Below are 23,153 nucleotides of genomic sequence, written 5' to 3'. Positions count from 1 at the left end.
AGTAACAGATTACACATTCACAACATATAGGTTTGAGTTTCCAAACAGGAAAGATAGCGCGAGAGCAGATAGGCCCATTCATCAAACGCTAAAGTGATTTCGGCACAAAGACCGAGGATGCTACTTACCCCAGATGCAACTTAACAGGTCAGGCCGGACAGGTGTAAACAAACTGACGAACATGGTCTCTAATACCAACGAGGAAGCTCCACGAGGGAAGCAAGAACCCAGCAGAATGTTAAAGAGCTGGAAGAGGGCCGGTGTCGACGCTGGAACACGAGTCAGAGCTGAACATGCAGATTAAATTAGTCGAGTACAGAAACGGGTATTGATTCATTTGAACTTATGTCATTTATTATTATTTTTAACCTATAAATACGTCGATAGCTCCACCGTGACGTCAGGACGCTGAGCTGAAGAGTCTTCATTTTGTCACAAAGGATTTCATTTGTCGTGTTTCCTCTGCAGAACATATCTGTTGGGAAGAAGTGATTCAGTGATCCGTGATTGTTTTCTCTTGTGATTTCAGTGACGAATCATCGTCATTACCTGAAAATCATCAGTTTCAGTGTTGTGATGTTAACAGTTTAAAATGACTCTTCACTCACAAAGAAGTTAAAACAACAGACGCATACTGTAAAATAATAATAATAATAATAATAATAATATTGCATTACTTTTAGCTGTAATTAAACAATTTAAATAGTTTCACAGAATTTTTTTCAAATAATTCAGATTTTCTTTTTTAATTGGATTTAAATTTGTGAAAATACAATAAAAAACAACATTTTAACAGTTATTTTACAGTTTTTCCATGTGTTATTTATTTACAGCTGATATCTGATGAAATCATAGAATGTTTTGCTTTATATGTTGACTGTAAATAAAATAAGATTTAAAAGAAAAGGCCAAAAATGTACATCATGTCCACATCAAAAATATTTGTACAAATAATAATTCTTTTTTTTTACAATGTTTGACCCCGAGTCAAAGTTTTAAATATATTTTCTAAGACATTTCCTGTTATTTTCACTCTAAATGCCAGATTTTCACAATTTTTTAAACATATTTTTTTATTTTCATTTCTCAAAGTTTATCCAAAACCTCCCCCTCTTCCCCGTCCTTCATGCTTTTCCTCACGTTTGTTGAACGAACTTCCTCCTATCACAGCTCGTCACCGTCTGATTAATTATGATAATGTCAAAAATAATTACTCTGGCATAATATAGGACATCGATGCACAAGATAAGATTAGAAAAGATAAAAACTATTCACCTCGAAGGAAATTATTTTTTCAGACGTTGCTCAGAAAACAAAAGTACATGAAAAAGAGCAAAAGCAGTAAAATATAAGAAAATTAAAATCAGTCAGATAAAATAAAACCAGGATGGAAAAAAAGCACAATAAAGCAAAAGAAAATATTTACATTACCGCAATAAATTAGCATATTGTGAGAATACAATTTGCTATAAACCCAAACAAACCATCTCTAACAATGTGCGTTTCCTTCTCAACACTTCCAGTATGAATAATAGATAATGACCCTTTCTAGACAGTTGCTCTGAGCCGCGGGTGTCCGACTCTATCTGGATATAAGACGTCTGGGCCTGGTCGGATAAATATTCTAGTCATTACTGTAACTCAATGGAAAACACGCTGCGCGCTCATGAATTTATAAAACACACGAGGATCCGGCCGACGTATCCGTGTTAGCCCCATGTGGGTTGGTGATGGCCTTTCATTTTGGCAGCTCCACAGGCAGGGACTCGCTCGGCAAAGTGTTTTTCCTCTTCGCCACTTAGACGGCCCAAAGTGGCTCGATCAGGATTAAGATTCATAAATTACTGGCTGGCGGAATTGGATCTTTCATCATGTTCCACGTCATGTTTCTGCATGTTGATGTTCCTCGTCGTGAGGCTGCATTAAAACCGATTAGCGGGACTTGATCGATGGTTCCAATAAAGCGGCTCGGATCACGTGAGTCGCGTCTCCGGAGGAAATTTTTAACGTTGCTCAGTTTTTTTTTTTTACTCAACACTCCATCGGTGTTGACAAAAGAAATGGATGACAGTAAAACATGACGCCGTAATGAGCTTTTTAATGTTCCTGCAAAACGTTGGTGAGAAGCTCAAACAGGAATTCATTGGAGGAGAAGAAGGTTTACTCCAGGGCATCGAAAAGTCAAAATAATCTCAGAGTGACACATTATTTAGGTAAAAGTTTAGCAAACCCTGCTGATAACCTGTTACAAGCTCCCACAGATGCTCCTTAATGACGAAAAATAAGCAACAAATGCGACTGTAGGTGCACGAGTGTCTATGCATTATGTTCTGTTGTGCATTCGCTTGTGAGAAGAAGAACCCGGTGGGTGGACAGCTGCAGAATTCATTGTCACAGTCCCTTTCTGCAAGTGTCACTGCTTCACAACTCGATGCTGAGATTTGAAAAGGCTTTTGATTTTTTACAACTTCACGGCTTCAGATGGACGGTTCACATTACGTCGGGAAGCCTGCGACGCTGAAGAATTAATCACAGCTTCTTCTGTTTTTTTCTTTAGTCTTCCCACCAGTGTCTCACATTAGGGAAGAACATGAAAAATTCATGAACGCCGTCTCCCTTCTGGACCTCTGGTGGTTCGTTGGCGGTTCAGCGGCCTCTGAGGTGAGATTAGAGTCGAGGTTTACGGCCTTTGTTTGTACGTCGGTGTTTAATTTACGGCAGACTTACAGGGAAGTAAAACAGGAGTGGGCAACATCCGATATTAGTCACTACAGAAGCTTCTTATGCAGCCCGCCTGTCCCTGCGATGCTCTGCTACCGGTAACCTCCGCGTTGTGTGTGTGAAAAAAAAGGAAACGAGTTCGGACGAACCAGTGGTCATGGAGTTTATTGCCACATCAACAATGTCCTCAGCGGTGCCGAGCCAACCTCCTTAAGAAAAAAAATTTAAAATGTCCAGTCTGCAGCTGTATTCAAAAAACACAACATAAAACAGCAGCTAGCGTGCTAACGTCCTGCAAAAAAACGTCAGTCTCTCGTCCGTGTCGCCCAGTTGAGCCGCACAACCGGCAGTGACGTCCGTGAGGGAAAAAAAAAAGGGTCATTTAAGAAAATAGAAGTCTTTTCAAAATAAATTACAAAAATACACTGAATTGCGTACACACACAAACAAAATAAAAACAAAATGTACACAAGATCAAAAGGATGGATATTTGGTGAAATAGACAAACATTTAAACACACCTGTTACACTTACACAATGAGATGAAAGGCGATCCATTCAAAACTTCACCGGACAACGTTCGTCTATTTTTGTCTAGACTCTCTAAAGATGTCTTTCCTGTACTTGGATGCTAATTTCAGACCATACGTCTGCTATTACATCTAATTAGAGAAGATGCTGGAGTAAAAAAAGAAAGAAAAGAGAGACTGGAGAGTAAGAAGCGTTCTTGACGGTGGAGCGAGCAGAGCGACCAGCCCTTCATGGCCTCCCCTGAGTGCAGACAGTAATACGCAGGAAGCTGAAATTCAGCCACAGTAATCCCCAAATGTTTTCCCATATGCACATACAGTAAGTGTCTCCGTTTAAATGTGCATTCCATCAAATGCGACCGGCACAACTGCTTCGGATGAAAGTCCTCGGCAAGCAGTACGCCGTTCTGCTGAGTCCGTCTGCTGATTATGCACGCTAGCATGTGCACGACAGTCATTCTTGCAAATGAGGCACTAACCTGTTCTGTTTGCATCCAGTAATGAGCCAGACAGCCTGTTGAAGTTAGATTAAGAAGAGCAAATCTGCAGCGTAGTATATAGTGTGTGTGTGTGACATGTTAATCTGGAGTCCTCAGGCTTGTGTGCATCTTGGAGATGATATTTCATAAACTCTGTTTACTGCTTCTTCTTGTCTTTACCGTCCGTCTTTGGGTTTCCTGTCCCTCCTTTTCCTTTGCTTTCTCTTTGTTTTATTTGCTTTTGTTCGGTTTTCTGTCGCACCGTATTTCCTTCGGCGGTTCTATTGATCAAATTGGAATTGTTCAGCAGCGACTGCTATAAGGCAAAAGGTCAAATAAAGCTCAGCTACTCCAGCACTGAGAATACCAAGTGATAGTATTCCTGCAAACGCCCTGCACCAGCCCACACTGGTGCACGTTCTCATACATCGCCGGTCAGGAGTCGTACGAGCAAACAGAACGCAGTTTGTTTGTTTTTTTTTTGTCCGGCGCGCTTTCATCTTTAAACATAAATGAAACATCGATTGAATGCGAGTGTTTCCCGCAGAAACAGACGAGAGACGTTTCCAACCACCCACGAGGAAGAACGTAGGACGACACAACCCGTGAAATCAAAGCAGCAGCTTCGCGGCCGGCCTCCAGACGCCTTTTACACTCGCTTCTTCTTTGGTATGCAGCTATCACATGTAGCTGCCCTTCTCGCTTCGGGCCGTCGTCAGTCAGGGGGATAAAATAAGTGAAGCAAAGACAGTGAGCAGATTAAACACATTTCTTCTGGAAGACAAAGAGGTAAGTCTGGCCAGGAGGGAGGGGAAGAAAAAAAAACTGCTTGTCTACATCTCAGTATCTCTTCCCTGGTGGTCAGCTCGAGCCAAAGGGCAGAATGTAAAATTTACTGTCAGACACTGACATCCAGTGACCCCAGAATATTTACCGGCACTGAATTAAGAGCTTGTAAGAAGCCTGGCGCACTCGGCACCTTTTCCTTTTTTTTATCTACAAACTCGTCTTTAATCCTTCTTACAGATAAAACCCTGGAAAGATAGCGATGCAGGCACTAATGTGATGAATTTAATTACTTATCTAATCACAACAAAGGCCTGTGCAGTGTTTGAAACAGAGAAAGAGAAACGTTAGGTTTATATTTCCTCTTCTGTTTCCAGCTATTCTTTACATGCGTGTTTCGGTGTTACATGTGTTCGTCTCTCTGGATCCAGACTTCTGCTGCTGTTTGTTTCCATTGTGGAAAAAAAGAAGTTGTTTTGCTTAACTTCATTCCTGGATTGTGTACCGAACATCTGAGGGATCTTTTTAAAGATTAGACTTCAGTGGAGGATATCAGACCGAATCATTAACGTCTCATCCCCCCTGCCGTGTTGCGTAGTCCCAATTAAAATCCCTAAATATCCATCCCACTGTCTCTCCGACACAATCGGCTTGTGGAGCCGCAGACTTTCCTCCCAAGTGAGTGGCACAATCAAAAGTCTTTAGAATCAGCCGTCTAATACCACAGACGACCCAGCCGAAGAGTCTGAACAGCGTGTGTGATGGCTCCATCAGTGGATGTTGCTAAAAGGGAAAAATTAGGCTTTAATATGGTTTTAGCACCATAAAGATTAATAGAGTGTACGTACAGTCATGACTTGATAATCCGACACTAAATGTAAAACCTTCTTTTATGTCGGATAGCAAGGCTGTCGGATTGTCAAGACGGAGGTCCAGATACAAGGAGGGCTTGATGCTGGAAGGCTCATTAGTTGTTAATATTTATTGTTATAATAACTAGTGTATTGTTAGAACACGACGCATCGCTGGATTTCAGCCTAACTGACCAGAGCGCTTGTGCACGTTCCGACCACTTCCACCCCGGGGCAGCGCTCTGACGGGGTGGAAGTGTCCAGAACACACAGGCAGTACTTGGCTGCTGATGCTAGTTTAGTTAGCGCTCACACTTCTGTTTCCTCCATCGGTGGCGGCGGGGGAGTGGCAGATACGCTCCACCGTTACCATCCATGTTTACTTCCATAAACACTGAGCACGCTCGCTGCGTGTGACGTCGTCATGTCCTCTTCTGCGCATGCGGGACACTTTTGGCTCGTATGAAGTTCACACAGCAGATCACATACAAGTCGCATTGAAGTGGAAACGTGAAGGAAGTCACAAAGAAATCCTCATTGAGCATCAAGTCCTGCAGTGTGAACGTAGCCAATCTGTGGGATTGTTCAGTCAGATAATACGCCGTCATCCTGATTGGTGACATTAAATGTCATGTTGGAGTCACAATCCAAGGCTGTCGCTATGTTAAGGCTGTTTTTATGGGTTCTGTTGGTTTTTCCTAAAAACCTGTCAGATAGCAGGTTTAGGATTGTTAAGGGTCGATTATCGAGTCATGACTGTGTTTGCTTTGTGAGTCACTAAATTTCAGTAGATTCCCACTGAGTCACATGACAAACGGCGTTTCAGGAGTGTCTATTTTAACTAAATCATTTCTAAATTACGTTAAAACAATCAGCTGTTGTGGTTCTGCTGAACGTTCAGGCAGCAGAGAAACTTTGAATGGAGAAGTCCTTTCTTTGATCACAGTTAATATGTCTCTAAGAGGATTAAACTGTCATATTAGATAGATTCGCCTCACAGGGGATAAATATAAATCCTCCAAGTCTCAGCAGTGAGATCTGTAACCTTTTGCATTCTGCCACACATGGCGGCGTCACTGAAAAATGCAAACCCTCAGCATTAGCTTTGCCGTTGCTTACCATGTATCACGCAGCATGTCAGGATTCACTGGTGGCAGGAGGATGTATGGTCCTGCCAGAAGTGTTTGGTCCAAGTGTTTCAGATTTGCTCTAAAGGGTATACAGCACAGACATAAGCAACCAGAACTATAATGGGTTGTTTCATTAATGCCACGCTGACAATTCAGCACACGCAGCGCGTCTTTCATTAAACGTACAAGGAGGCAGTCACAAGTTGTATTTCTTTATTTATTTCTTAGTCATTTTAATATCCAGAGGGAGAAAACAAATCAATCTCACCTCAAGATAAAACATAACCCAACATGAACCAAAGTCCAGAGTGCAGACAGAAAAATTAATTTCCCCTTTGAGCATTGTGTGATATGATCAGAACCTCCAGAGCAGAACCCAGCCGGAGGTGAGACGCCTTCGTCAGCTGCTATTAAGGTCAATCTCAGTCTACTGGCTGTAGACCGTCCTCACAAGAACAACATCAGCGTCACTCGTGTGCACAGCGCTGAAGAGACAAACCCTCCAGCAGCTCCAGGACGTTATCATAGAGGGAGAGGAGTCCTGGTAGGGAGGAGGTCAGGGTGCTCGGAGGGGTCAATGAAACATCAGACGTCAACACACAGGAGCCTGGCTTGTTTGCCTTTTCCAACCAACAGTCAAGCATCAAGCCAGAGAGCTATTTCTAGTTAAAGTATATCCTAAACATGACTGTAAAGACTTTCAGAGACAATTTAGGACTGACTTTTTTTCACCGACTATTAGGAGACGTTGAATGAACCTTGTTGTTGCTGTTCTGGACTCTAAACCACTAAACTAACTGCAGAGAAGAACTAAACACGGTCCAACCCAGTCCACACAAAACTACATTCCTGTGCAACTAAGCTCATTTTGAGGGGAATGTATTTTCTCTGAGGTATATTTGATCATAACTTAATGCATAACGTCAAGAAAATGGAGGAGAAACTTCAAACATTTAGTGAAAAGGTCATATTTTAACCCAACCATGACATTCTTTTCTAATTTTACAAAGCTAGGGCCTGTTTTTACCACGTGTCAATCAAAGCGTGATATTTTCCTCCACATAACCACGTGGGTTTGGTGACTAGCTTTAACCAGGAAATGAAGACTGAGTGTCTCTCGTCCTTCTGGGTGGACGTCCAGTCTCTGATTTATGCCTCCATCCTCTCTCTTTACCTCCTAATGTGGATTTTGTGATTCTTTCAAACTCGCTGTCTGTTCCATGAGCTCACAAACTACGTTGCTTTCCAAACTGAATTAGTTTCCCCTTTAAACCTAATTGAGAATGCAGTTTGGCTGTATAGGAATGTGATTTTGTGGAGACAGGACGGCAGACGGTCGTATACATCTAATAGTGGAAGGACAAAGAGCGAGTTCTGCCGTCAGAGCGGTCGAAGCTGAAGCTCTTTGTGCTACATGCATGTTGCAGAAGTCATTTCTGATTTTTGCAATGTCCTGAAAGCTTCTCGTTGGCGCAACACAGCCGATACATTTCCATATTTATGGGACTTTATATGAAACATTAAATGAATTGAAATGACATCGTGTTGATGAGCCACCAGAGCAAAATGACTTTTCATGCTAATAGTGTTTCTCTTTCAACCTCCTGATTAAAGGGATTAAACACGTTTGCTTTGTGAAGCGTTGATGTCGTAGCCTCGTCGTAGCTTCAACGAAAAGAAAGCCTAAAGATATGAGATAGACTAAATATCACCCAACTAGAAATCAATGCTGAATTTGTGGTTGGTGCTTATTGGGAATCTTAATCTTGGGTTTATTACTGAAACCTTGACAGTTGCTTCGTCATCAGGAGTCCTCGTGACCTTCGTCTACGTATTTAAACCTCATTCATTGATTAAAATGCACAACAGTGAACTCTAAAGGTGGAGACCAACGGTGTCTTCCTGCAAACAGACCAGAGATGTTTCGTTTCTTTCAGCTTTTTCAGATGGTGGGTATTTTTGCCTTCATGCTTTCTACAACGGTGGGATTTTAAAGATATCAGACGAGAGGAAATGTCATCTTAACCCTTTAACTTCCACCCTCTCTGTTGCTAAAAGATAGGACTAAAAGCTTGGAGGCTTTACATTTATGGTGGGAACAGAGTGCATGACGTGTGGTGAATCAACAGGTTTGTGCCGCAGAAAGTGAAGGAAGCTACAGTTTTGCTGCATCTTATTACAGAATAAACTGCTGCTAATGTAGTGTTGGTGTCTTAAAATGGTTTAAACGACGACTCTGAGAGTTTTATTCCTGCACATACACAGGCTGGTGAGTGCTGGATGTTGTTTCGGTGATGTCTTTACAGCAGGGAAGAAGATTTTTGACTCAGTGATGTGGTAGCAGCGCATACACCTCCTCCTTTTATTCATATATTTTACCTTTTTAGCATTTGACTAGTTAACCTGTGTTGGCTAGTAGCCTTCCCGACCAGGTGAGTCCTTCTGTAAGTTGGTGCAGGAGAGCTGACAACAAGGAGGAATGTCTTGGTGCTGCTGCAGGTGCCACTGTTATTTAGCAAACAGACGGTTTAGGTTGGAGAGTTCTGGGGAGGCGAGTGGATTTGCTGGGATTAGTCGGCGGCTTAATGAACCTCTTAGGCTCCTATGATTATTTCACAAAGAGACAACCCCTTTTACCAACTCAGGTTAAACAAAGTGTGAAATTAATTTATAAATATTAATGGCCTTCCTAATGAAAACCCACTAATCCATCTGGATTTCGCTTTGCGGAGCCGGTGTCGATTAGATAGCTTGGAGTTGGCTTAAGCTGTTTATCTCAGGTGTTCATAATGAGCAGGTGATCAATGCATTGATTAAATATCACCACGGGTACATCTCGCTTTTTATCAGCGTCTTAACGCTGCCATCAAAGCTTTAGGTCTCCAGATGAGACAGAATTACAAAATAATCCACAAATGCAGGAGAGAATAATCACGTCTGTCCGAGGTTAAAGCATCGGCGATATAGTGGAGCTGCTGTTCCAGAGAATAGCTAATTAGTGAAGAAAAATATCCACACATTTCTAAATGTTGATATGAACCTTCAAACAGAGTAGTTTCTGTTCTTTCCTTCCTGACTTGGACCCATTAGTCCTCAGCCAGCCTTTACAATCACACTCAGCAGCTTAATTCACACAAAAACTCTCTTCTAGCTAAAAAAAAAACACACATCTTTGGTTTTGCTATCATCATCACAAATATTTAAAGGTAACCATTTTAATAATAAGCAGAACATTCCCCTGACTGTATCGACCTTTTCCTGTGGCCTTTTCCCATGAAGAATTGAAATGCTGTGAGACAGCAGCTCTTAGCGGGATTAAATTGGTGCTGAGTAAAGCCCATTTTATCCTGACCACCGCCTCAGGATGTATAGACGCTACCGTGAAGCCAAGGCTTGGCATTTCACTCCCCCTCCCGCCTCCCGCCGGGCCGCAGGTCCAACATATTTCATCACAGCAAATATTTGTGATTACACAGACGACTAAAGCACTTTTAAACGACGCTCAGCGTTTAATGGACGGAAAATGCGGTTGTTTTATTTTTTCAAAAAAATGCAGAGCGGTGACGTTGCAATTAATTATCCGTAATTACGCTACGCCGCGTTATCGATTCCTGCTCGCGCTGGTGTCGACGTATAATTTCGAGACAGAAATGGAGAAGAAGAAGAAGAAGAAGAGGAGAAATAAACAGAGACAGGAAGGCGAATGCACGGCCAACAATACGAGGAGACAACAGATAAATGGAGCAGCAGATGAATAGAGACAGATAGCAGGCGGAGGGAGAACACTGTTGTTTTTAGCAAACCGGCTCCGGTTGCATATTCCTGGACTAATGTTATATAAAATAATCTGGTGGCGACGGAGCTGTGGTCAGTAGGAAGCAAACGTATTCTTTATTGAAGTCTAGCTGGCTGGTTGTGATGTCAGCCAGAGATCCAAGTCAGATCTGTGGCTTATTTCATGACAGAAGATCCAGTCGGGCTTTTTTTTAACGACTAGATCTTTGACCTGATGACTTGTTTTCTTTATTTTGCTGCAAATAATTCCAATTGAAGTCAAACAGAACGTTGAGAACATCCGTTAGTTTGCAGCACAGGTCAGAAATCTCATCATAAATCAGATAACAGCACATTTTACTTAGAAGTTAAAAGTTACCGAACTCCATTAAAGACACGATAGATGTGAATTAGTCTCGCCGCGAAAGAAGTGAAACTTTGTTAAAGCAGTCGGTGGATGTTTTAACAGGAAATGTGATGAAAGTTTGGGACTATTAGTCATCAGATTCTATATTTCCACCACTCAGCACAACCATCTATTTAGATTATTCATAAATTTATCATATTTTGCAGTCCATGCTCCATAAGTAGGGGATATGAAAATGCAATAATGCTTGAGAAATGGCCTCGCTCTGACACAGCAGAGAGGGAGGGAAACCAAAAAGAGACGCTTTCAGTACCGTGTGTGCCATTAAGGAGGCTGCAGTGATGTGCGGCACACCAGCAGAGACGGATATTGAAGCGAAGCAGGAAGTTTTTACGGACATTTCTTCCAGCGTCCACGCTGGCAGGTCTCGGCGCTTGGCAGCCATCTTGGTAACACACACCCCCCCCGGGCGGTAATTCTGGTCAAACGAGATCAGCTTCTTCTCTAAATGTGTGAGGAGAGAGCCAGGATGGCAATTTCAGTGTTCACAAGGACATACAGTAGAAACCATACAGATCTAGAATCATCTGTCAGATATGATTTAAAATGACGGTTTTGACTTTGGCCCCAAAAAAAGTGCTTTTCCCAGTTTTCCAGGTTCTACAACACATGTGGCGCACTGTTTCACTGCAGCACACCTGGCTGGATATTTGGCGGTTTGAGCCATTTTTAACTTGCTTATTTGTCCCAGATTTCTATACAGGATTCTTCCCCCTTCACCAGTTAATTAAACCCTTAAAAACTCATCTCTGTGTGTCAAACTTACACTTAAGGAGTTGTTTTCTTTCCACTCCTGCCTTAAAATGGGTGAAATGTAACTGCACACCATTTAACATTGAAATTACAGGAGAATCAGGAGCTCTCATCTTCAAAATAGCTCATCTGATGAACCTTTCATAACAATATTTCATTGATAATATTTAACAAATCGAATGTTATTTGTCAGTCTTACAATAAAAAAGCTGTAACTTCATCCAACTCTTGTTCCCAAACAGAGAACTACTGGGTAACATCGATTAAGTAATTATACATAAAACATTTATTAACTACTGCTACAACATCTTAATTTTCCACAGATCTTAGGTGATGTCAGCGCTCCCTAATTTTAGGTTTTTACACGGTTTAGTTTACTCTTCTGTATAAAGCTCTTTTGTTAGGAGAAGGTCAGAAGGTCACAGCAAATCTTTTCTTCAGTGTCTGTGACCATGACGAGTTTCTTTGGGAGGTAGAAGATGATCATCGTAAACATCTGACCAATATGGTGCCTACCTCTTGTATGAAAGTTTTGAGGTTAGCTGTCTTCCTATACAAATAAACTGTATTCTAATTTACATTTAAAAAAAGACATGTAAATTCATCCTGAAACAAATGTATGTCTCTACCCTTGATGTGGTAGTGAAAACTTTAAAAGAGCCTCAAAGTCCACATCAGGAAGTAGGAGGAGATAAAGGAGGTCTGGGGTAAGCATAGGGTAACTACTGTAGTCTTCAGTTTAACTTCTCCTCACTGTTTGGTTGGTTCAGACACACAAACTACCTGCTTATGTTCAGGAAAATATCATGGTTTGGGTTAAAATACAAACTTTTTAGAACACATTTGAAGCTTCTTCATTTCCTGGGCTACCAGAGGGACAAGTTTCAAATCTAATATATGATTAGTTGGCTGAAAATAAACAACATCCATCCATCATCTCTACACCTTCATCCTCACTAGGGTCATGGGGGGCGGAGCCTATCCCAGCTGACTCAGGGTGAAGGCAGGTTCACCTGGACAGGTAACCAGTCTATCACAGGGCTACACTTAGAGACAGACAACCAAGCACACTCACATTCACACCTACGGACAATTTACAATCACCAATTAGTCTCAGCATGTTTGGGAGGAAGCTGGAGAACCCGGAGAGAACCCACGCTGCACGGGGAGAACATGGAGACTCCACGCAGAAAGATCCCGGGTGTCGTGAACTAGCGACCTTCTAGCAACGATGCTAACCACTGATCCACCTTGCAGCAAAATAAGCGACAGCAAAGCAATAAAATAAATGATTGAAACGTATTTGAGATGCTTCACAAACGTAATCCTGCAGAAGATATATCTGAGAAAGCAGTTTAATTTTACTGTAATGTCATGTTTGGGAAGACTGGGTTAAAATAAAACCACCATATGGACATGTTAACAAGATAAAAAAATGTGTTGAATCTCTCCCCTGAAACATTTCTGATTTCTCCTCATCATGAAAACTGGTCATGGACTTATTGAAAACCAGTCCGACGAAGAAAAACAAACAAACAAACAACCGCCTTTACAGCCAGAGTTCAAGCTGACAAGAGGTGAGCTGAGAGACTGAGAAGTATTTGTGCAGCGTGTGACTTTAACCTCAAGAAAAATGATTTATTGTCTTGCGCCCACTCTATTACATTGTTTGTACACAGCAGCCGGCATATGGTGTCTCTACAAAGCCGACGCTAGTGGGAATATTCAGCTGAAGAATTCATTTAACACGTTGGTTCAACTCCCTGTGACAGGCGTGAAAGCGTGTTTTGTGCCGGAGTGTGAAAGCAACGGAGGTGAAGTTCGGCCGTAATGCTCTGTGGCAAATTGATTATATATGAGCCGCAATGAGGCGCCCGTTCGGGGTATTGATCGGGAGACAATTGGGCTCGGCTCGGTCCGAGGTAAGCAGGCAACCCCTGTCTCTGCTTTAATGAACTGACAAACATTTAGAGTTTGAGCCCTGAATCTCAAATCAAGCCGTCGTCCCCGAGGGGAGGCTAATAAGATAAGAGGTCAGGTGGATTTTCTTTATCTGCTGCGTCTAATTGTTAAAGTGTCACAGGAGTTGTGTGGCAGAGTCCCTCCACTTTCTTTCTTTATTTTAAACCTTCCCCTACAGAGAAAGCTGAAGCTCGGTGCTTCAAGGTAATTTGGCGATCTCATCTGAGGTGTCCCAGCCCGTCGAGCTAACGTGCTTTGTCACACGAACACAAACGGCTCCTGTAATTTGTTACGCGCCGCAATTTGTTCGCTGCCCAGCTTTGAGAAAATGACGCACAAATTATTCTCGCCATTCTGTTCCAGAGCGACTTTGACAGGCACAGATGTGAGATACATCGAGAGCATTAAGAAGCCTCCCGCCTGCACTTCTTCCCCCTCTTCCTTCCTTCCTACCCTCCTCCAAACCCAAACACTTTGTGAGAAATGATCACTTGTGTGGATTGGATGCTGCGAGGCATCATATAGGAGGACCAATAATGAGGATATGATTCCACAGTCCACCACCTGGGCTGGAGAGGATGGGGAGGAGAGAGAGAGAGAGAAAAAAGAAATGGGTGAAGAAGGAAGACGGGGATAAGAAGATGAGAAGAGAACTGAAGGAGGATATAATGGCGCTTGTGTGGAGCCACAATCCCCAGGCTCTGTCTGGACCCAGAGGCAATAGAAGCAGCATCTGCTCGCGGCTACACGAGAGGCAGAAAATAATGCTGAGGAGATTGAAGAACACTATTGATTAAATCCATCAATTTAGCTGAGTTTTTTTTTTCATGTTTTTCTTTTTCCCCACAGCAGTGGTTATAACACACGTGGAGGAAGGAAAAGCAAGAAGACTGAAATCAAAACGTGACATGATGACAGACAGGAAGCAGCAACACAACAAGTAACTGACAAACAGCGACATTAATGTGCTGCTAAAACAGAAGTGAGACTTTATTTTGCAGGTATTTTCCATCTAATCTCCGTCTAATTTCCCTTAAAATGAGCTGGTATTTGCATGTATAATACAAGATTATCTCCAAAAAAAGCAATATCTTAATCTCCCCAACGATTAAGGGGGATAGAGGAAGTGTCTGTTGTTTTTTAAAAAGGAACTCGGAAAATTTGCATCGGAAAGATAGTTCATTAACTGATAGAAATATCTTTTACAGTTAACAAAAAGTCCTAGTTTAATTTGCACGCATTAGAGAACCCTTTAGAAACTAGTAAACCATCATTTAACTGATGTTTAGGCTGCAAAGTAGTTTCAGAATGCACTGAAATGATTTAATGATTATTGACAAACATATTCAACATTTCTACCTAATTTCCAGACTGAACATGTTAAATAAAGTGACTCATATACACTGAAATGCATACGTTTCCAGTTTGTTTTTCTGGAAATTTCAAATGTAAAACAACACAAACGTCTCAGAGGTTGCTGGAAATATTCCAGACAATTTCCAAAAGTGTCTTCACAACTGTCTGATAGCCTGGTAAAGACTGGATCATGTCTAATTTTAATGGCATGTTAGAGTACGTAAAAGATAAACAATTGAGAGTTAGGGTTAGGGTTGCAGATAGAAACAAAAACACAGGAAGATTTACCCAAGGCAGCATAAATTGTGGAAAAAAACATGTAAAAAGTTCATATTGATAAAGCAAATATCCCTAAATGTCCTCATATTACTTTTAAGTAGAGCCCCACCTGTTTATCACCAGTATTTTGCAGATATATATTTGTATTTCTGTGTATGTTGACTGATATACATGGATAAAAAAGTTTTGGGGTTTTTTTGACAGAAAATACGAGGTGTGTCAGAAAAGTTCCAGGACTGATGTCACAAAAGATAGATTTCAAATCCAATCTACAAACTACCAGTATTGCCCTGCCAAGTAATCCCCGTGGAGTCTAACACACTTCCCCAGCCTTCTCTGGACTCCTGGAAGGACTCTTAAGCCATCTTGATGTCGTCTTCTAAACGGGTCCCCTTGATGACCCCCTTGAGCTTGGGGAAGAGGAACCAATCCCATGGAGCGAGGTGGGGTGAGTAGGGAGGTTGCTCCAGCACGGAGATGTTCTCCTCAGCCAGGAGCTGTGGGATGCTCAGGACGCTGTGAGCAGGTTGTCATGGTGACGCAGCCTCCACTGGTCCTGACACAATTCTCGCCTCTTCTCTGAACGAAGCAAACGCTGCAGGATCTCTTTGTGGACGTGTTGGTTGATCATCTGAAGGGGAAAACTGGTAGTTTGCTGTTTGGGTTTGAAATATATCCTTTGTGACACCAGTCCTGGAACTTTTCTGACGCACCTCTTGTGCTAAAAATGGCGTCATGAGATGGTTGTTCGGTGGTGCACCTTCAACTCCATTGTTTAAACTACTGTCTCCAGCAGAGGAGGCATCACAGCTGAGCAGATAACGGTACGGACTTAAGCTTTTCCTTCATATTTAGCTGCTATTTACAGAAATACATCAGTGGGACGTTACCAAACACTGACCCACACATACATCAATACCAACACCATCCAATCCAAACATCCAGCATCAGTCCAAGTGTACTTTCAATGAAACTATGTTGAGTAACCTCGCTGCCATTTTGGACGCTTTCCAACCACCGAAAAAAAAACACTTTCTGTTGAGCGCATGAACATATGATAAAGTGAGCAAACAGTGGAAACGCTGGAACCACCGCTGCCCTACAGCAGGAAGTCAATCAGTCAGCAAACCCCGAGCCCAGCATAAGCAGCAAAAGCAGAATTAATCACATGGGATAAAGTCAGGTCTGCATTTTCTGTTTTTCATTTTTCAAAACGACACAAAGAAAAGCCGCCCGGCAGCGGTGATTAAGCACACTGTATCCAACACCTAATAAGTCTGAGATCTGATGTATGGCTGAAAGAGGAGGCGTCGTGAGCAGAGATGGTCGGCGCTTTAACAAGCAGCTGCTTGTGTAAAAATCACAGAAGAGGAGAACGATGCCAGAAGGCTGCGGACGCCCGATCTCTGTTATTGTTAGTGAAGTGTTCAGCCATGACAACCACATGCTGCCCTCTCTTTTTTTTTTTTTTTTTTTGTGTCTGTTTTACGGTACAGTCGTATCATTTCTCTCTGCCCTCTGGCGGCACGGCAGCTGCCCCTGTCAGAGGCTGATTTATGACTTAATTCTGCTGTCACTGATGCATATTTGAAACACACTCCTCTTATTAAGGGAGCCGGAGAGCAGACATTTAATTGCTTTTGATTGCAGAGTAATTTAATCTTGAAAACTGTTACCATGCAAACATAAATACACGTTGATGCTGGGGCTCACTCTCAGAAACACTAAATGTGAGCTTAAAACGGCAGCATCAGACGACATGACAGCAGCATCCATGATCACATGTTCTTCAGAAGTCACACATCTGTTAAACCCACCCACCCTAAGACCTGTGCACTTTGATCAGCCATTGTGTTAATCCCCAATTTTAATTCTGAGCGGGACGGAAAAATCCCAGAACAGCTGTTCTCCGCTCATTTGTCCGCTGACTTGGACACGATCTGCTGCCTGCTCAGCGTGACTGCAGGAGTGTCTGTGTTCTCCTGTTCGTCGTGTTGTGGAGACAAATCTGTCGACACAGGGAGCCCACACCCGATGTTAGTCATTACATCTGAGTATGAAGCTGAAGTTATGGTTAGGTACAGGTTAAGATCAGGGTTAGAGAAGTCAGACAATAAGTCTATAGATTGTAATATTCTTTGTGTGTGAGCACAAAGTCAAACATTTCTAAAGTATGACAGATCAAATTATGGAATTTACTCAAATGTATGCAGCACGAACACTGACTTCAACACCGACAGTAAGGATACAAAAAACTTTATTTAAACAAAGTTATTTTAAGGACCCTTTCCAGGAAGTTGTTTACCTCGTCCATATGGCGTTGTGTACGTGCTGAAAGGCATAGCACGAGTGAAATGAGAAGCAAACACCACGGCTGAGTGCTTCCACCTTCAATCTGCAGCGTGCCGTCTCAAAAACACAGATTTTAGATTTCTTTTATCTGTGACACACCGCTCCAGATCTTTAGTCTTCAGTTTCCTGTTCAAACACGTGTGGCTGAATTAGGAAAGTTTGTGTAGCGTGGAGTAGATTCACAGTGTCTGAGCAGGTGAGCTGGTGAGCTGGTGTGCTCCAGCTGCAACAACCAGGAAGAAGTGGAAGGAGAGACTTCATAGATCTGCACAGTTGTAGAAGAAGCCATTTTATTGTAGGAAGGGATTGTTTTCATGGGAAAAAACGTTTTTGTGTCTTTGATGGGCTGCACGGTGTCTTGGTGGTTAGCATTGTTGCCTCGCAGCTAGAAGGTCGCTGGTTCGCGTCCCAGTGAGGACACCCGGGATCTTCCTGCGTGGAGTCTCCATGTTCTCCCCGTGCAGCGTGGGTTCTCTCCGGGTTCTCCGGCTTCCTCCCACAGTCCAGAAACATGCTGAGGTTAATTGGTGATTGTAAATTGTCCGTAGGTGTGAATGTGAGTGTGCTTGGTTGTCTGTCTCTAAGTGTAGCCCTGTGATAGACTGGTTACCTGTCCAGGTGAACCTGCCTTCACCCTGAGTCAGCTGGGATAGACTCCAGCCCCCCATGACCCTGGTGAGGATTAAGGTGTAGAGATGATGGATGAATGTATCTTTGATAAGCAGAGATGAGTTTTTAGAGGTTAAATCAACAGCTGGAGAGACTGTAAGGATTTTAAACACGTTGGTTTGTAATGAAAACGGGTTAAAGTTCATATTGAGCACAATTCAGCCTTATGCACATGTGCAGAAACTCCCTGGTCTGACTGAACGCCTCTTTGGGAGTCCGCCTCATAATGACTGAGAATTTGAGGTCGGATAAGTTTCTGAGCTTCACTCAGGTAACTGTTCCCTCCAAATTCCATTTAACTCTATACTGCAGGGGGCAAAAAAATAAAAATACTGCCTCATAAAAACAACCAGAATTCAACAAAACTACTTTCCGAAACACTTCATTTGGAGAGCGTGCATGTAGGCATGAAACCTTCACATCCATTCATGAGTTTAAGAGCATCATAAAGAACACAGTAAAAGAGGAACGTCACTGTTTTTCTTGACATTTGCGAGTCGTGAATGTTTGTTCCACCTGCCGTCAAAAAGGTATTCTGTCACAGTTTCTTTCATACATTCTTGCTGAAGTTCAACTTTTATTACCGTTAAAGTAAATTATTGCATTAATTAATTACTGCAAAACTAATTGCTACACGTAAATTAGCCATGAGAAGGAAACCTGGAAGTGCAGCACTGGAACAAGCAGTAATAAATGTGAGAGAGCACTCGTGTGTGTGAAACACTGTCAGACATACTGTACCGCGTATACAGTACATAAAGCCACATGTAGAATGTAAGATGAAGGATCCAGCTAGCGTTTCCCTGCGACGCTACTGACATCTGACATCTGATGATCATTTCAAAGGCCGACTGCAGCGGCAGAGACATGAAACAGACAGACCTGAAACAGACATAAAGCCTCTCTGTATCAGTTGGGTGTCAGATGAGACAGAAAGAGACGACTTGCCTTATGTGAGGTTTTTTTCTTTTTCATAAGCTGTCAGTTTTTAAAAGTTTCTTTAAGCTCCATCAAACAGAGATATTTCAGTGTTGTTTTGGCGCGAGCGGATTGTTTTTTTCTTCCCGGTTTGTATGTAGTTTCCTGTAATCATTCTTGTGTTTGTCGAGAAAACTACTTTCACTCTAACGTATGTCTTGAAAGGCTCGAGCAGCGGTTTGGCATGAACGTACCATGTGTGAACAACGCAAAAGGGTTTTAAAAAACACATACAGGAATTTTGGTTTTTCTGTTAGATACCCAAAGTGGGAGGAATGTTTGGTGTCGATGGTGCATATTTATGCTCTGTGCATAACCTCGTTTAGTACACAGGAATGCTGCTGGGTAGGATATCCTTTTGCCTTCACACCAGGAGGACTGTGAAGCAGTCAAAGCAGGTGCCAGAAATCCTCCACAGGGATTTTGGTTCATGTTGGTCTGATAGCATCGCACAGTTCCCTGCAGAAATGTCAGTGGTGCATTCATGCTGTGAAAATCCTATCCCACTTTATCCCAAAGATGCTCTATCCAGTTGAGGTCTTGGCCCTGTATAAAGAACTAATGCCCTTGTCATGTTCTTGGAATCACTCCACCCCTGGCAGCGTGGCGCGCATCATCCCTCGGCAAGTACTTATTGGTTAAAAAATAAAACTGGTACAGAAGCAATGCATTTACATTCAGATGGTGCTTGGCTGCTAATGGCAGTCATGCTGAGAAATCATTGTTGTATCACCAATTTCAGCCTACACGCGGCACGGTGGCAGCATGAATCCACGCTGTGTGCATCAGACTGTGCAGCTGCCAACAGCAGGTTGCAAGAAAACCAAATACAGATTCTTTGGTCATTCATTTCTTGGATCTCCTTCTCACTGCAGTCCGCCCCAGGGTTCAACAAGATGTGTGTCATCAGAGGCTTCACTATATGTTATTGTCCAACTACTGTTAGCTTGTATAAGCTCTGCCATTGTTGGCTCTTCACAGAAGCACTGCAGAAGGGTTTGTTTTGTCGCTGCTGCTGTTCCAGCGTAATAGATGTAGAATAAATGGTGTTTCATGTGGACACAAGAGTCTTGTTGACATACTTAATGTGCTGCCCTGTCCTCAGAATGTGTTTATATGCTGCTAATTTGTTTTGTAAGAATCATAATGTGTGCCTGTCAGGGTGTAATGTGATATAACACAGGAATCTGACGCCGGGCTTCGCATCCTGAGTTCTGTGTGGTTTAAGTCATAAATCAACCTGCTCTGATGTAAACAATCTAATCGGATGTTTGTGTTTGATATGACCCAAAGAAGCACACCAGGAGCAGACGACATGCCACAGATAAAACAACACTGGTATTAATAAAGCTTCGGGGATGTGACGGTGCTGTGATTTGGTTGGGTTAAGGCTCAAAAACAGCTTGGCAGCGTTTGGGGAACGGTCGTGGTTTGAATTCAAATCAGTGCTTTGCGAAGGTTAAAGGACCCCCGTTGTCATGGTTATGATAATAAACGCCCAGTTAAGGTAATAAAAGAAACAACGTCTGAAACTGGAAACAAACAGCGGTCAGATGTAATAAAGTCTAATGTTTTGTCAGCCCGTCCATCCACCCCAACCTCCATCAGTCACTGGAATAGTGTGCTGACTCACTTTCTGGTGGAGTTAACCCTCTCCTGTCTTTAAGCACGAAACTACAACCAGACTGTAAAGAAAGTAAATCTTCCTACCAGCTCCTCTGCAGCTCACTAATTAACACGTATGTCCTTCTCATCAAAGGTGAAATATGAAGCTGATTGTCTCGTTAGATTAAGTCCGATGCCATTCTCCTGATTCAGCCTGGATTAAACCATTTCACAAGACTGTTGATAAAAGTTAACCCAGTTCCCTCTAAAATCCAATAAAAACAAAATCACAGGTTTACTGAGCAAACTTTCCTGCTTCTCTTTGTTCCAGCTCTACCTGTCTCTCATCTGTACAAACAGTTTTTCTGAAGGTAAGACATCCAGGAATTCAAACGTAGGTCACTTTTAGGTTGAACTTCAAAGAGAGACGTGATATTTCTCAGTCATGTGAGGACATCATGCATTATAATACATAAATAAACAGAAAATGGAATCCAAATCCGCCAAAGCATTTAGTTTAGAGTGTTACTTGCAATAAGTTGAGAAGAAAAACTCCTACAAAGAGTTTGAAGCATGCCGCCATGTAGCTTGTGTGTGCTTATTTATTAACGTGATGGCGTGCACCGAAACACAACCAGGTCTGAACCCCGTCAGACGGCCATCGCAACTTCTGCAGAAAAGCTAACAAGGCGCTTATTCAATTCAGATGCCATCAGAATAACAAAACGGAGTGCATGTCTGAGAGGAGCTTTAAATGAGACGGTTAAATGTCAATAGCACTAAATTCAATTCACATCCCTATAAAAACGCTGGTTCACTGAAGCCAAACAGCATTTGACCAGAGTTCAAACCGAGTCTGATCGACCGCTGACACAGGTTTAACCCACATCAAATGTGTCAGTCTGAGCAAAGTTTTTATTCTCAGTCTCTTTATTGTTTGTCTTGGGTCTCAAAATCGCCCTCTCTTTATTCTTCCTGAGCTCCCTCTTTCTCTCTCTGTACTTTGAGGCGACGCTCTGACCATCTTAATTGAGTCCGTAAGTCCAAAGTGTGGAGTAAAAAAAAAGCAAAAACACATTGAAGGACACAGTTTCTGGGTTTTTTATGTTGTTATATACAAAAAAATAAACTTATTTATCCCAAAAAGCCTCCAACAGGTTTTAGTGAGGCACCTAAATGTTGGATTTGTGTTTATATACGTCGCTCACGTACATATAGTGAACAGTCATGTGCTCGTCGTGACACATTAGTCAGGAAATTAAGTGGGACAGCCATAATGGCTCAGTAGCGTTTGTTAGTTTTCAGATTCCTCTTCGCCGCCGCCTCCTCTCTGCTGTTCCTCAGGCGGATCACTAATGGTTTTTCTTTGATAAACATTATTAATATGGCTCATGAATTAACATTCATAGTGGCCCACTTTCTCTCCGTCATCTTCCTCTCCATCTCTGGTTTTAAAGTGATTCTCCAAATTGTGACTTTGAAGTTTAACAAGCTGTGCTCGTAAATACATTGCTGGAATTTAGCCGTACATGACGCCCTCAAAGTCGCGTTGTGAAGGTCAGGCAGCGACACACAGTGAAGAAGACGTCTGTGTTATCGGCCTCGTTGATAAATCCAGACGTTAGCTATGAATGTAGGAGAAATTTAGTCAGAAACATCCATTCACCAAAATTAAAAACTCTGTTCCATGTGCTGCCAATGACTGCTGGAACCTAAATACAAGACTTTCTAAAAAAAACTAATCAGAAACAAGTCTTCTGACACGACCGACTTCCAACAAGTCCTTCAATTTACATGCAGGAATTGTCCACATCCCCCACAAGTAGGGGCAGTTTTTTTATTTGATGCTTCCTCAAGTGAGGGAGTTTAAGTGTCTCGATATCTTGTTCATGAGTGATGAGAAAATGGAGCCCGAGGTGGACGGGATCAGCAGTAATGCGGGCTGTACCGGACCGTCATGGTGAAGAAAGAGCTGAGACGCAAGGTGAAGCTCTCGATTTACCAGTCCATCTACGTCCCAACCCTCACCTATGGTCACCAGCTTTGGGTCGTGACTGAAAGAAAGAGATCGTGGATACAAGCTGCCAAGTAGAGCCGCTGCTCCTTCAAGTCGAAAGGAGCCAGGTGGTTTGGAGAACCTGATTCAGATGCCTCCAGAGAGGCTTCCTCTAAAGGTCTTCCGAACGCGTCCACCTGGGAGGAGACCCCGGGGCAGACCCAGAACCTGCTGGAGGGATTATGTCTCTCGGCTGGCCTGGGAACGCCTCAAGATTCCCCAGAAGGAGCTGGAAAGTGTTGCCAGGGGGAGGGAAGTCTGGAATGACCTGCTCCACCTAGGATGGATGAATGGATGGATGGATGGATGGATGGATGGGTGGGTGGATGGATGGATAGATGGATGGATGGGTGGATGGATGGATGGATGGATGGATGGATGGATGGATGGATGGATGGATGGTTCGATGGATGGATGGATGGATGGATGGATGGATGGATGGATGG

At 42.6% G+C, this 23,153-nt stretch overlaps 1 long non-coding RNA gene across 1 annotated transcript in view; it reads right to left on the bottom strand.

Annotated features, from left to right (window-relative positions):
• Positions 1–3,129: 3,129 nt before the first annotated feature.
• LOC103357698 (uncharacterized) overlaps positions 3,130–23,153 on the bottom strand; it is a 20,235-nt gene continuing 211 nt past the window's right edge. The window contains exons 2-3 of the long non-coding RNA XR_520216.1: positions 19,635–19,641; positions 3,130–3,249 (exon numbers count right to left, since the gene is read on the bottom strand). This is a non-coding gene — a long non-coding RNA (uncharacterized LOC103357698). The remainder of the gene's footprint in view (positions 3,250–19,634; positions 19,642–23,153) is intronic.

Source organism: Stegastes partitus, unplaced genomic scaffold (genome assembly GCF_000690725.1).
Source record: "Stegastes partitus isolate 25-593 unplaced genomic scaffold, Stegastes_partitus-1.0.2 Scaffold268, whole genome shotgun sequence".
In the NCBI taxonomy this organism is placed as follows: Eukaryota; Metazoa; Chordata; class Actinopteri; family Pomacentridae; genus Stegastes; species Stegastes partitus.
The sequence above is the reverse complement of the archived record's forward strand: the minus strand, read 5'-3'. Positions and strand labels throughout refer to the sequence as shown.